Source organism: Aulonocara stuartgranti (genome assembly GCF_965226115.1).
Source record: "Aulonocara stuartgranti genome assembly, chromosome: 6".
In the NCBI taxonomy this organism is placed as follows: Eukaryota; Metazoa; Chordata; class Actinopteri; order Cichliformes; family Cichlidae; genus Aulonocara; species Aulonocara stuartgranti.
Window position 1 is genome coordinate 3,101,742 of NC_138944.1, and position 14,280 is coordinate 3,116,021.

Here is a 14,280-nt window from a genome sequence, read left to right on the forward strand (position 1 = left end):
AGCTAATTATAGGCCAATCTCCAACCTTCCTTTCATATCAAAAATCCTTGAAAGAGTAGTTGTCAAACAGCTAACAGATCATCTGCAGAGGAATGGTTTATTTGAAGAGTTTCAGTCAGGTTTCAGAGCTCATCACAGCACAGAAACAGCTTTAGTGAAGGTTACAAATGATCTTCTTATGGCCTCTGACAGTGGACTCATCTCTGTGCTTGTCCTGCTAGGCCTTAGTGCAGCGTTCGATACTGTTGACCATAATATCCTATTAGAGCGATTAGAGCATGCTGTAGGTATTACAGGTACTGCACTCCAGTGGTTTGTATCATATCTATCTAATAGACTACAATTTGTTCATGTAAATGGAGAGTCCTCTTCACCCACTAAGGTCAATTATGGAGTTCCACAGGGTTCAGTGCTAGGACCAATTCTGTTTACATTATACATGCTTCTCCTAGGCAGTATCATTAGAAGACATAGCATACATTTACACTGCTATGCAGATGACACGCAGCTCTGTCCATGAAGCCAGATAACACACACCAATTAGTTAAAGTGCAGGAATGTCTTAAAGACATAAAGACCTGGATGGCCGCTAACTTTCTGCTTCTTAATTCAGATCAAACTGAGGTTATTGTACTCGGCCCTGAAAATCTTAGAAATATGGTATCTAAGCAGATTCTTACCCTGGATGGCATTACCTTGGCCTCCAGTTATACTGTGAGGAACCTTGGAGTCATTTTTGACCAAGACATGTCCTTCAATGCACATATTAAACAAATATGTAAGCCTGCTTTCTTTCATTTGTGCAACATCTCTAAAGTTAGAAATATCCTGTCTCTTAGTGACGCTGAAAAACTAGTTCATGCATTTATTACTTCCAGGCTGGACGACTGTAATTCATTATTATCAGAATGTCCTAAAAACTCCCTGAAAAGCCTTCAGCTAATCCAAAATGCTGCAGCAAGAGTACTGACAGGGACTAGAAAGAGAGAGCAGATTTCTCCTGTTTTGGCTTCCCTTCATTGGCTTCCTGTTAAATCCAGAATTAAATTCAAAATTCTACTCCTCACATACAAGGTCTTAAATAACCAGGCCCCATCTTATCTTAATGACCTTGTAGTACCATATCACCCTATTAGAGCACTTCGCTCTCACTCTGCAGGCCTACTTGTTGTTCCTAGAGTATTTAAAAGTAGAATGGGAGGCAGAGCCTTCAGTTTTCAGGCCCCTTTTCTGTGGAACCAGCTTCCAGTTTGGATTTGGGAGACAGACACTATCTCTACTTTCAAGATTAGGCTTAAAACGTTCCTTTTAGCTGAAGCATATAGTTAGGGCTGGACCAGGTGACCATGAATCCTCCCTTAGTTATGCTGCAATAGACGTAGGCAGCCGGGGATTCCCATGATGCATTGAGTTTTTCCTTTCCAGTCACCTTTATAACTCAGTATGTGTTAATAGACCTCTCTGCATTGAATCATATCTGTTATTAACCTCTGTCTCTCTTCCACAGCATGTCTTTCATCCTGTTTTCCTTCTCTCACCCCAACCAATCACAGCAGATGGCCCCGCCCCTCCCTGAGCCTGGTTCTGCCAGAGGTTTCTTCCTGTTAAAAGGGAGTTTTTCCTTTCCACTGTTGCCAAAGCGCTTGCTCATAGGGGGTCATACAGTATGATTGTTGGGTTTTTCTCTGTACCTATGAAGCGCCTTGAGGCGACTTTTTTTGTGATTTGGTGCTATATAAATAAAATTGAATTGAAATTGAATTGTACTTCTGTATACTGTGACATTTACAGTTGCTTAGTTAATTAAGTGACTTAATTACTCACTTTTATTTACTAATTGAATTACTAAATGAAGCTGGAATTGTGCATTCTGCAGTTTTTAATAGTGTGTTATTAGTCTTTAAAGAAACAATATGCATTTTATACCATATTGTAAAAAGTACAAGGTAAGTTGAATTTAAAATATAATTAATAAAGTGTTGACTTTTTTCATCAATTCTTGTAGATACACAGAGTCGAGACTGAGCCTGATGATCATACTGAATCAGATGACAGCGGCAGGAATCTCCAAGTTCAACTGCGGATTGCAGATGCAATTATATTAATTCAGATTAATATAAACTCTTCAAGGGTCAAAATCTGCACACACATCATTCTGCATAGTGAAGGTCAGACAATTTGTGCATTGATCTTGAGAAGTAAGACTCATTAATTAATAGTAATATAATTAGACAAATGTTGAAACTTTATATTTCGATACATTTTGTCAACAACAAAAGAAACCAAGCTGTGCAGGCACTGATAACTGAACCTAAAGACCTTCATTTTTGTCAAGATTTGCCTGATTTAACTGTTGTTACCCTTGTTTAGAGTTCACCTTAATATGTATAAAAATGTGAAAAGATTTTGATGTGTGTTAGAATGATTGTTTAATTGGCAAGGTTTGAACGAACAATTTTCAGAAGCCTCAAAATTCATCTGTTACTATTCCACGAATGTTTCAAATAAATTTCACCTCCATTTCAACATTGAATACGACTGTGGACATAAGAGCTAAAAGGTGCTGTCCACGCATGTGTCCGCTAAGCCCCAGAAGGGTATAACCTGGGTCAAATGTGTTATTGTGTCTGACACACCTACAATATGAGGACTCGCAGAGTGACGTCACTGAAAGTGTGTTTAAAGTGTGTTAAGTTCCAAAACTGGCCAGTAGGCGGTGAAACTGAAAGTGAGCAAAAACGCTAAACACACTTAAACACACTTTTTCATAAAATTGTGATGTTTCAGGACTTCCGAGATTTTTGGTTTGGGAGCATGTTGGGAGCCTCTAGAACACTTTAGAAGGCTCAGAAAAATGAGGACCTCAAAAATGTCCTCATTTTTCTGAGCGTCCTCATTTTGTGAGTGTGTTATCATAAAATTGTCCTAAGATGTCATGAAAACAAGTACACACACACACACACACACACACACACACACGCACACACAGCATATTTGATATGTTTTCTGGACTCTGCTGTCAAGAAAACGTGAGTCATGAGGTATTCTGTTTAAATCTTTGGATTTGGGTTTGTCTTTGAAAACACTGACTCTGATTAATATGACGTCTGTGTAACAGAGATGAAAGGAAGCTACACGTCCTAACTTGTCTGTTGTAAACTGTCAGAAGTTCTCTTCTGGGGGGAGCTGTGATGTTTTGTGTACAGTCTTTCGTAAACGTGTCCATTGTGTCTCGTCAGCAGTGCAGAACCACACATCGCTGCTGGCTCCCCGACTCGTTCCCACCAAACCGCTGCATTATTCTGATGTTGGTCACGCTGAGGTTTTACCTTCTGTCTGCTTCCACAGCAGCCTTAACAAGACCACACGATGCACACATGATGGAGTCGACATGATGAGTCATGCTAGCGCAGAGCGTGCAGAAGACTTGCAGAGTCTCCACCAGATCAAAGTGTGAAGCAGCCAAAGGGTCGACCTGACCTGACGAGTCTGCAGGACAACGAGGCAAAAGTGAAGTTATATAAACTGACGTGAGGACATCTGACACTTTCTGTTTTTGTGCTGCAGGCTTAGAATCAGAACATGCAAACATGGATATGAAGAACTCAGCACAATGTTCAGACACAGACCTGCACAGCACAAACCTTTTGGTCTCTATAGAAAGTTCTTCCCTTTATAACAGCTGCATATAAAAACTCACCTGCTGAATTTGTATTAGAGCTTAAGGTTTGCATATCGAGGGGCGTGGCCTCTTTGCTTGATCGGTGCATATGGACACAGGCAGCTGCAGCTGCTTGCTGTCTGCTAGGCTTCACCTCAGCTAAAAGGTCATTGAACTGAACCTCTCAGTAGTGTTTGTGCTGTTGGAGCTTTCTTAATTAAATGATGTAATGCAAGTTGGTGCAGCAGCCAAAAAGATAACATTGACACTTGCTGCCTGCAGCTTTGGTTGGACGTAGCCGATACAGGCTATGAGCTTGCATCGTCTCCCCGAGCCTGAGTGGGTTTCCTCTGGGTGCTCTGTCTTCCTCCCACATCCATGTTAGGTGAACTGGTGATTATAAACTGGCGTCATGTGTGTGTCAAATAAAATTGAAACAATACTGAATTTATGTGTGGGTAAATGTGGCCTGTGGTTTGAAGCTCTTTTAGTAGTCAGTAAGACTAGAAAACTTAAAGTAAAAATGCCAGTTCATTTAGATTGTTTCAAGCAGGAGAGTGCAGGGTTTTCCAAAATACAAACAGCATGTATCCATGCATTTTCACAGAGAGGGGTCATATCTCAGTTGTCATTGCTGTTCATCTGCTGCAGGGAAAGAAAGACAACCTATGACTGATTTAGAATAACCAGCTAATCTAACAAGTACGTCTTTGGACTGGGGGAAGAAGTGAGTGAGCCCTCACGGGCAGTGTTGGGGAGTAATGTATTTAAAATACTAAATATGAGTAACTGTATCCCATGACGCCTTTTTGTTGTTGTTGTTGTGCTAAGCTAACAGGCAGAATGCTACAGGCATAGGCCTAAAGAATGTAGCATCATGGGCAGTGTAGTCCGTGCTGCAGGGAGAATGGACTGCCATACACGTTATGTGTCTGTGAGCGCGAGGAGGGAGAAAAAGGAGAGTGGAAAGGTACGAGCAGTCATTGAGCAGAAACGGGAGCTGGAAGCATGTAAATATAATAATAACCACTGCAGCCAAGAAGAGTGCCTGACGAGCCCAGCTGTAAGTAAGCTATTAAGACTCGACTGTACACCGTGTTCGTGTTTTCCTCCGAAACAATAAGTTCCATTGGAGCAGCCTTTCAACGCCTCTCTCTGTCTGAAACTTGACCCAGACAACAAAGTAAAGCTATTTTTCGGCTATGAGCCGACACAGAACCCAACGTATTAGCCAGAGGTCCCTTTACTACGGTTCAGAGCCGCGGACCTTCAGTAATAGTAATAAATCACATTTATGTAGTTGTAAACAGCATGATAATACATTAAGTAATCCAAAGTATTCAGAATACGTTACTCTCATCAAGTAACGTAACGGAATACGTTACAAAATACATTTTCTGTAGTGAAATACATTTTAAAAGTAACCTTCCCAACACTGCTCACGGGCACGGGGACACGATAACTCCGTCCTGAGAGGCCACAGCGAACCCAAGATCTTTGTGCTGTGAGGCAACAGTGCTAACAGCTGTACTGCCCTTTGTCAAATAGTTTCCCATGAAAAACAAATAATGTTTTTTTTTTGCTTGAAATTCCCATCCACAACCTGAAACCAGCTTGGCTGTGCACTGAGCTCCTTGGGTACAAACAGATTGTTAAACATGTTTTTGACCATTCATCCGTCCAGCAGCGACCTCATCTTTGAAGCGCCTCACTGAGACACTTTGTTAGTTTTTGCTTTCACTTTTCTGTTTGTTCAGGCACCAAAGATGTTTCCTCGCTGAGGAGAGCTGTTCAGACAAGCCAGCACACTCATGCAGTTTGGCCTCAAAACAGCAACTGTTACAGGAACATTTTAAATCCTTCTAATATTAAAACTTACTGAATTCTTGTGAATGTGAAAATATTTCACTTTCACAATTTGTCTTAATGCATATTGAATAAAAATATGCTTGTATTTATATAACGCTTATCAGTATCACTGACCAATCAAAGTGCTCTATACTGTGAGTCAAATTCACCCATGTTGCGCAACACTCAAGTCTGTGCACTTTATATATCGCACATCCAAACCACATCCAAGCTACGGCTGATTAATCCAGTATGCATGTCTGTGGTCTGTGGAAAGAAACCAGTAAAACCCACACAGATAACATACAAAGTCCACAAAGGCCTCAGGAAAGCTGAAACCAGAGACTGTATATAAAAGATCCATATAGTCACAGAGATGCCACCCAAGTTTTTGGACTCTACGCTTTGAAGCTCAGATGTTGGTTTTTTGGTTGCCATCATGTTTTTGTTTTGTGGAACCAGAAGTGATCATATTTAGATGAAAGGTTGAAGCGCATAGTTATTAGTGGCTGGCTAGCTTATTTAGTTATCTGTATCCTTATACTATACAGGTGCAGTGCACAGACACAGATGCCTGGCTGCCACTTGGTGTTAACGAACTAAAAAATGCTAGAATTTAAGCTAGCTAACAAGATTTAAAAAAATAGCTAGCTAGCTATTTTTTTACTTCACAGTTCTGTTTCTTTCATATTTTTGAAAAAGAAATTAGATAATTAGATGTGTAATTAGGTCTATAATTTCACAAGTGAAGCAAAAACATGGACGTACTGTCATAAAAATGTCAAAGTTAGACATGAACAGACCACTGCGGAGCGCTAACATGTGGTGACAGCTCAAAAAGGCTCTTTTGGGAATAAAGGCTGGTGATCGTACAGATTAGGCATGAGGGGAACTTTTCTCACGGTTAAAAAATAGTCTTTGACACGATCCAGTGGGCAAAAAGTGAAGCAAAAGAACATTACCGCGTTTATATAATACAGTAAAACTATAAACAAAAGCTGACTTTTGCCCTTTGAAATGGTTTTGCCTCTCTGAGCTGCACCCAGGAAAAACAATGACTGGTTATCCACAGTGAATTCCAATCAGTTCTGGATGCTGTGAAACGGAGTCATTTTTACCGCAACAGAAAGTTATCTGCTTCTTAGCAGAAACACTAGTCATTCCCTTGAATGTCTTTCACAACTCATCCCTGTTTTCTACATACCGGTAAGCCATATGTCTGTCTCGTGAACAGTTTGTCGTAAAAATGAAACTGTTTCGTCTTTCCCGTGCAGAAATCACCATGAGCAGACTTTTCCATCAGCTGCCTCCACCATCGTTGTGTTCTATTCTCAGCACAACGCAGTCAAATGTGATGTATAATAGCAGCTCACGCTTTTGAGGATAATACTAATATGTTAAAATGGCAAAACATCCTCATTAAAATGTGATTTTTATGTGGATTCTGAAACATTTTAATGAAAATAAATGGCAGGAATTTGCATTAACGCTGGTGTCTGTGTGGAGCAGCACTGAGGCTCGTTACCTCAGAGACAACCCCACTGAGAGCCGACCTCAGGGACTCAGCCTACTATTAAGTGATGTGTACTAAGCTTGCATGCTAATGTGCTATTTAAGGCCCATTTTATTGTCAACAAAGGCCGAAGTAAACCCTGAGATTAAGGCCAGGGCTGAAAATAGAGGCTGCAACAGAAATGGACTTTGAGGCTCAGGTGCTGCCAGCACAAATAAAGATATTAAGGAGGGCTGAGCTAATTGCACACTGACAGTCAGGTAAGTTAAGTAACTTTTGCAGTGTGGATCTGCTCGTTTCCAGCTCCATATTTAAACTCTTAGACTCTACAAGAGAAGCTCTGTATGGTTCACTTCATCCTGTGGCTCTGGATGTTTAGCTCCTCCCCCTCTGAGCCCACTTCATTCCTTTTTTAGCAGATTTTATTTATACATAAAAAAAAAACAACAAAGAGAAAAACAAAGCAACCCAGAAACCAATATGGTAAACTACACAATAATAATTTTCCAGTCTTTCACATGCTGCAGCTTTGGCATTTCTGCCATCAAACGTGGAAAGCTGCACCCTCCACGTTCTCACGAAAATAAATCTGCTATCATCAGGACAAACAGTCTGGGACTGAATGGGATTTTATTTCCTACAGTATCACGCTTCTTCTTCTTTTATTTGTACCCTTTAGGTGTCGTGATAGCAGATAATCTTCCTCCATGTCACCCCAACATCATCCTGTGTCACACCAGCCCTCTGTATCTCCTCTTTCACTACATCCATGAATCTTCTCTGTGGTCTTCCTCTTTTCCTCCTGCCTCCTTCTCCGTATTCGACATCCTTTGTCTATCAATCATCTGCACATGTCCAAACCCTCTCACCCTGAGACGTCTCTCTGATGCACTCATTTCTAATCTCGTCACTCCCGATTAAAATCTCAGCATCTTTCATTTTGCCACCTCCAGCTTCACCTCCTGTCTTTTTGTCAGTGCCACCATTCCCCAAATCATACGTCATAGCAGGTCTAACTATTTACGCATGTCCTAACTATCATCTTATAAACCTTCCCTTTCACTCTTCCTGTTGTCCTTCTATCCGAAACACTTATGTCCACCCACTCCCCCCACCTGCACGCTCCTCTTCACCTCTCACTCTTCACTCTGCAAGCCTAGCTTAACCAACTCAAAATATGTACGAGGACCAAGATTGTGTTTGGTTAAAAAGTCCGATGTCCTCTCTCCTAAACGTCACCACAGGTATGATATCTGGACCAACGGCCTTTCTCCTTTGCATCCTCCTGATAACTGTCCCCATGTCTTCCTGATTCACCCTCTGCATGTCCTAATTCACTAACTGTCCTCCATCTATCCCCTCTATCATCTCATTTTCTTAATTCATCAGTTCCTCAAAGTACTCCTTCCATCTTCTCACCACATTGTCTCATTTACTTGTTACTTCCATCTCATATTCACTCAAATCTGCTGCACATCCTTTCCAGCTCGATTTCTTTGTCTAGTTAACCGATACAAGTCCTTTTCTTCTTCCTTCCCACTCTAAAAGCCTTTTCCTTTACCACTTCTCCTTTTGCTGCATGCCTAGCCTCCCAATACTCCTGTCTACTTTCTTTATCTCTCTATGTTTTTTTGCTAATTCCCTTCTTTGAATGCTTTCCTGTACTTTAACAGAACAAGGACAAAACTAATCTCCTTGTTTTCTCTCCTCTGTCTGGAGCATAAGTCAACATAGCTCACACTACTTCAGCTGTACTCTTCCAGTCACCTAATAAAGCTTCCTAATCTTCCACCCTGACCGTTCATCCCAGTCTTACATCACTTCTGCATTTCTTCTTGAGAGCTGAAAATCTTCCTTCCCCACTTAATGAATCAGCAGAGAAAATGTTCAGATAATTCATGATGTTTTCCAAAATTCAAGAATACTTTATCAAAGAGTTCAGCAACTTTGAAAGGTTGTAAATAAGATGTGAAGTCAGATAAGCGTGTCCCAAACTGTAAGCTCTTCAGATGATTTCAGTAACTATTATGACAAAGGTCATCTAGTGAGGCCACTCTCTTTTCTTTCCAGTAAAGTCGGATTTTTGCTTAACCATAGCTTCAGTGTTATACAGTGGCTTTTAAAAGCAGCTCCAGATTAAACACACAAAGCACTTTAATCCAGATTATATTAACCCTCGTGTGACCCTAGCGAAAAAAGGGACCATTTTGGGTACGAAGGGCAAAGGATGGGTATAAATTTTAAGGGATGCTCAAGGGTTAAGGTCAGCATTGATTGAGTGATCTTTGACTAAGACAGCTTTATTCTGATTGGCTGTGCTTGAGATTTGGAAAATTCCATTTCTGTGACATGAAGGAGAGTCCGGAGTCGAAAACACCTCTGTGAAGCTGAGTGTTTGGAGCTGGATTGGGTGTAATGACAGGTAACAATGGACTGATCTGTTCAGTTCAGTTTTCTGTTACACACCACATGTCTGCGGCGGAAGCAGCACCACTTTGAAGTCAAAGAAATATAAATGAATAACTTTAACATTACCTGTAAATATGAGAATAATAAAAAAATCTGTAATAGTTAGTAATTAAAATAGTCCTCTGTGGGCTTTTTCTTCTGGCAGCAGGTGCAAAAAATGACTTTAGGACTATTTCATGAACTTCACCGACTGCAGGCTGAATGGGATTGAATGAAATGACTGTTCTGCATCAGCTCTGGTGCTAATCTGCACAACTGTTTCTATTCTGTACGTACAGAACCAGAAACTAGCATCATGTCCTGTTTTTGTGCTGCAACAAACAAATAAATAAATCCATCAGTAAAAAAACTGATACAGAACAGGTCTTTATTGGTGCTTTCACTGCACACTGCACCTTACACTCTGAGACGCTTTAAAGTCATCTTATTTTTGTGGAGTCTTTTCTTTCTTGAATTTACTTCATGGGCAATTATATTCAGTGTTTTCCTGTACTTTATTAAGATTAAGAACCATTATTTTACTTAATCTTTCTCTACTGGGTAATTTTTTACCTTTTTGTTGTTGGTGGTTTTTTTGGGGTTTTTTTTTTTAATTTTCGTCTTTACTTAAGCAAGTCATCATCATACATCGGCTTTCTTCTAATGATTTGATTGCAGTAGCACGTTAATTTTCCAGCATTTATATCTCAGCAGAATAAAGGAAATTACATGTCTTTTACCAGATAGAAACGAAAGGATTAATGGGGAAAAGGTGAAAAGAGGGGGGAAAGGCATGAAGCTGGAACAAAAGAAATACTTTTTTTCTTTAACTTTAGAATAAAATTACTAGAAAACTGTGTAAACATATTTTTCAGTTAGACAATACAGCTAAACGAGAGCAAATGTCAAATATCTCACTTTTTCCTTCTGTGCCATAGACGATCTGCTAAAACTGCAGAAGCTGCGTAGTGCCCCCGGCTGGTCATATTGCAGTATTGCACCTCAGCTACAAGGAGCTTCCTGCAGAGGTTAAAAAATAAAAAGAGCTAAAATGTCCTCAGAGCCATTAATGTGCTCTCTTTCTGACTGGCTGCAGGCCACCGGCCAACTTACTGATGACGTTTGTGAAACCTGCTGTGTATTATTAAGGTCCCCCGTGTGTGGGCTTTCCTACCACTAGGACTGAGCATTAAGCAGAGGCTGGTGTTGTTTCGGGACTCGCTGTTCCAGCTGTTGTGGGAGGACCAGGACCCATCAATCCAATCCTACCAGCCCTGGAGGAAAACCACAGCATCCCCATAACTGCAATTTTTTTTCAGCTGAGTGGGAACTAGTTTGAAATATAAATCAAAACATGACCAAAAACACAAAGAATGGAACCAGGGAAATGGTTTTCAGCATTATAAGCCAATATTTTCAAGGAGGCACCGAAAGATTTTTCAGAAAATGACCCAGACAGTCATCAGTCACGTGATCGTTTTTTGCCTTTATTAAGGTGGTATCTGTCTTTGGGGACATGCCTGAAGCAGCAGAGGAGACAATCTGCAGCAGAACAGGGAGGACACCAGATGACTTCATGGTGATGTATGATTAAACATACAGAAAGTCAAACCCTTTCTTAGGCTGTGACAGGAAGAACATCATGTAGGCGACATACAATATTTGAAAGGGAACCCTTATGAGCAACACCTGGTGACTGTGGGAAGGAAGAACCCCCTTTTTAAAAGAACTGTCCTGCAGCTGTTTGCTAGGTGTGACATTTTTAGCCATTTCCAGGTCCAGGTGCTCCTTTGGTTCAGAATATCAAACACTGAGGGTTAAAAACTTTCCAATAAAATGATGGGTAGCTGAAGTTTAACATTCGAGCATCCATTAAAAAGACAATTTATGAGGTTTAGCCCAGTTAGCAGGAGGTTAGCTTGCAGGTTCATCTATCAACAGATGAAAACCATACAGTACCAAATCTGACTGAAGGATTTCTAAAGCTCTGAACGATGCAGCATGTTTGAAGGGTTAGTGAAGTTGGGCTAGCGGTCATATATGACTGCCCTACCTGTTGGAGACGTACTTATCTTATCTCAGTCGGGCTGAGAGCGCTTCTTTTCTGAACTGCTCAGATATTTGGTTTCTGGGACATCGCCAGGTCATCAACACTGAGCTTAAAGACTTGCTGAACATAAATAGTGCCAGTGAAAGAAACAGAGAGGCTGAGAATAGTGACTGAATACTTTTTGGAGGCTAGTGTCTAAAAAATGAGAAGCTCATCCATGGAGACACCTGGATAGGTAACAGGATCACTATGAAGGTGTCCCGAGTACAGTTTTTGAACATGAGGAAGAACGGGACAAAAGCTCACAGATGACAATGACGAGAGGTTTTCACTGGATTATTTTGTTTTGCCTTTTTGCACACGCCGACTGCAGCTGCTGAAAATGAGCTAAATGAGGCAATAACTACTCGCTAAAGATCACAATGACTCACAAATTCAGCTGCCTTATTGAAAAGGAAATAGAACAAATGGCTGGTGCTTGAATTAATTATGTTAGGAAAAGATTTAATTGCTTTGTATTTGAAGTGTATCAAATAAACAGATGTACTAATAGTGTAATTCATTACATTATTATCAGGATGTCCAAAAATTTGCTGAAAAGCCTTCAGCTGATCCAAAATGCTGCAGCAAGAGGCCTGACAGGGACTAGAAAGAGAGCAGATTTCTCCTGCTTTGGCTTCCTGTTAAATCCAGAATTGAATTCAAAATCCTGCTCCTCACATACAAGGTCTTAAATAATCAGGCCCCATCTTATCTTAATGACCTTGTAGTACCATATCACCCTATTAGAGCACTTCGCTCTCGCTCTGCAGGCCTACTTGTTGTTCCTAGAGTATTTAAAAGTAGAATGGGAGGCAGAGCCTTCAGTTTTCAGGCCCCTCTTCTGTGGAACCAGCTTCCAGTTTGGATTCAGGAGACAGACACTATCTCTACTTTCAAGATTAGGCTTCAAACTTTCCTTTTTGCTAAAGCATATAGTTAGGGCTGGACCAGGTGACCCTGAATCCTCCCTTAGTTATGCTGCAATAGACGTAGGCTGCCGGGGGATTCCCATGATCATTTGAGTTTTTCCTTTCCAGTCACCTTTCTCACTCACTATGTATTAACAGACCTCTCTGCATGAATCATATCTGTTATTAACCTCTGTCTCTCTTCCACAGCATGTCTTTATCCTGTCTTCCTTCTCTCACCCCAACCAATCACAGCAGATGGCCCCGCCCCTCCCTGAGCCTGGTTCTGCCGGAGGTTTCTTCCTGTTAAAAGGGAGTTTTTCCTTCCCACTGTCGCCAAAGTGCTGGTCATAGGGGGTCATATGATTGTTGGGTTTTTCACTGTATCTATGAAGCGCCTTGAGGCGACTTTTGTTGTGATTTGGCGCTATATAAATAAAATTGAATTGAATTAATACGGAGGGCCAAAACCAAACAAGAGGTAAACAAAGTGCTGACATTTCCCTGAGCCACGGTGAAAACCCACTGCAGTGGCAGTTAAAGAAGTTCTCTATTAAAGAAAAAGTTGAACATCTAATTAAATGTACAGACTATCTTGTTAAAGAGGCACCCGTCCAGGATAACAGCCTGTTTCCTTAATTATCTGTGTTAACTCCTAACACACTTGTTTTGTTGATGATGCTTCCTGATGGCGTGCTGCTTTAATTAGTCCCAACTTTCTTTTAAATTACCACACGATAGCGACTCTGTGAACAAATGTTTCTTCTGATTGTGCCCACGTCATCTGACCGACACACACACCATTTTTACATCTTTTCAGTATTTGGTATAATAACCTCTTTATATTTAATGTAGTCATGCAATATTTTATCTTCATACTATGAATATTTTCAGAGTAAAAGCCCACAGAGTCCCCAGGGGCGGCTCAAATGTTATGCTTATTACTTTTACCAACATTTCTGAGGCTTTATGACTTCATAAGTGCAGGAGATATTTTCAGATATTTTCTGTAAAAAAATCAACTAAATCAATTTTACACCCACACCAGGAGTCACAATCTAAAGTTAAAATTACCCTGAAACCAAGTGCATCAGTTTTATATTTATAACAGAGGGTCAGAAATAAACGCTGGTAGCCAAGAAAACAGAGAAAGGGGTTTTAAAAAGTGGGTAAACTTGGCTCAATAACAATAAAGTTAGAGGTTTGGAAACTTCTAACTGGGCTAAGATTTTCACTGGGAGTGACCGGGATGGACAAGATTAGACGGCTCAGGTCTGGAGACAGAGGCTGCGATGGTTTGGACCTGTGCAGAGGAAGGACAGTTGATATAGTGGACAAGACCTCGGAGAAGAAAAAACAGATGTAGTGAAGCTGGACATGCAGAGAGATGCTAGGGAGAGATGGAGGCAGATGTGGAGACCCTGAAGTTACAAAATGCTCCACAGAAAGAAAAACACACAGAAAGAGTTGAAAACATGAAGTCATTTGAGTGATTTGTGGCATACTGTTAGTCTGGAAACAGTCATCAGAAGGTGGATATGGCCAGCAACAGCACTCAGGTAGCCTGTGGTGTTTATACAAGGCTCCGTTGGTACTAAGTGGCCCAAAGTGTGCCAAGAAAAGTCCCCCACACCATCACACCACCAGCATCCTGAACATTTGACACAAGGCAGGCCGGATCCATGTTTTCATGCTGTTTACACCTAATTCTGACCCTACTGTCTGAAACGCACAGCAGAAACCTTCTGCTGCTTTAGTCCTTCAAGGTTTGACGTGTTGTGTTCACACTTTGGTCATCTGAGTTACTGTT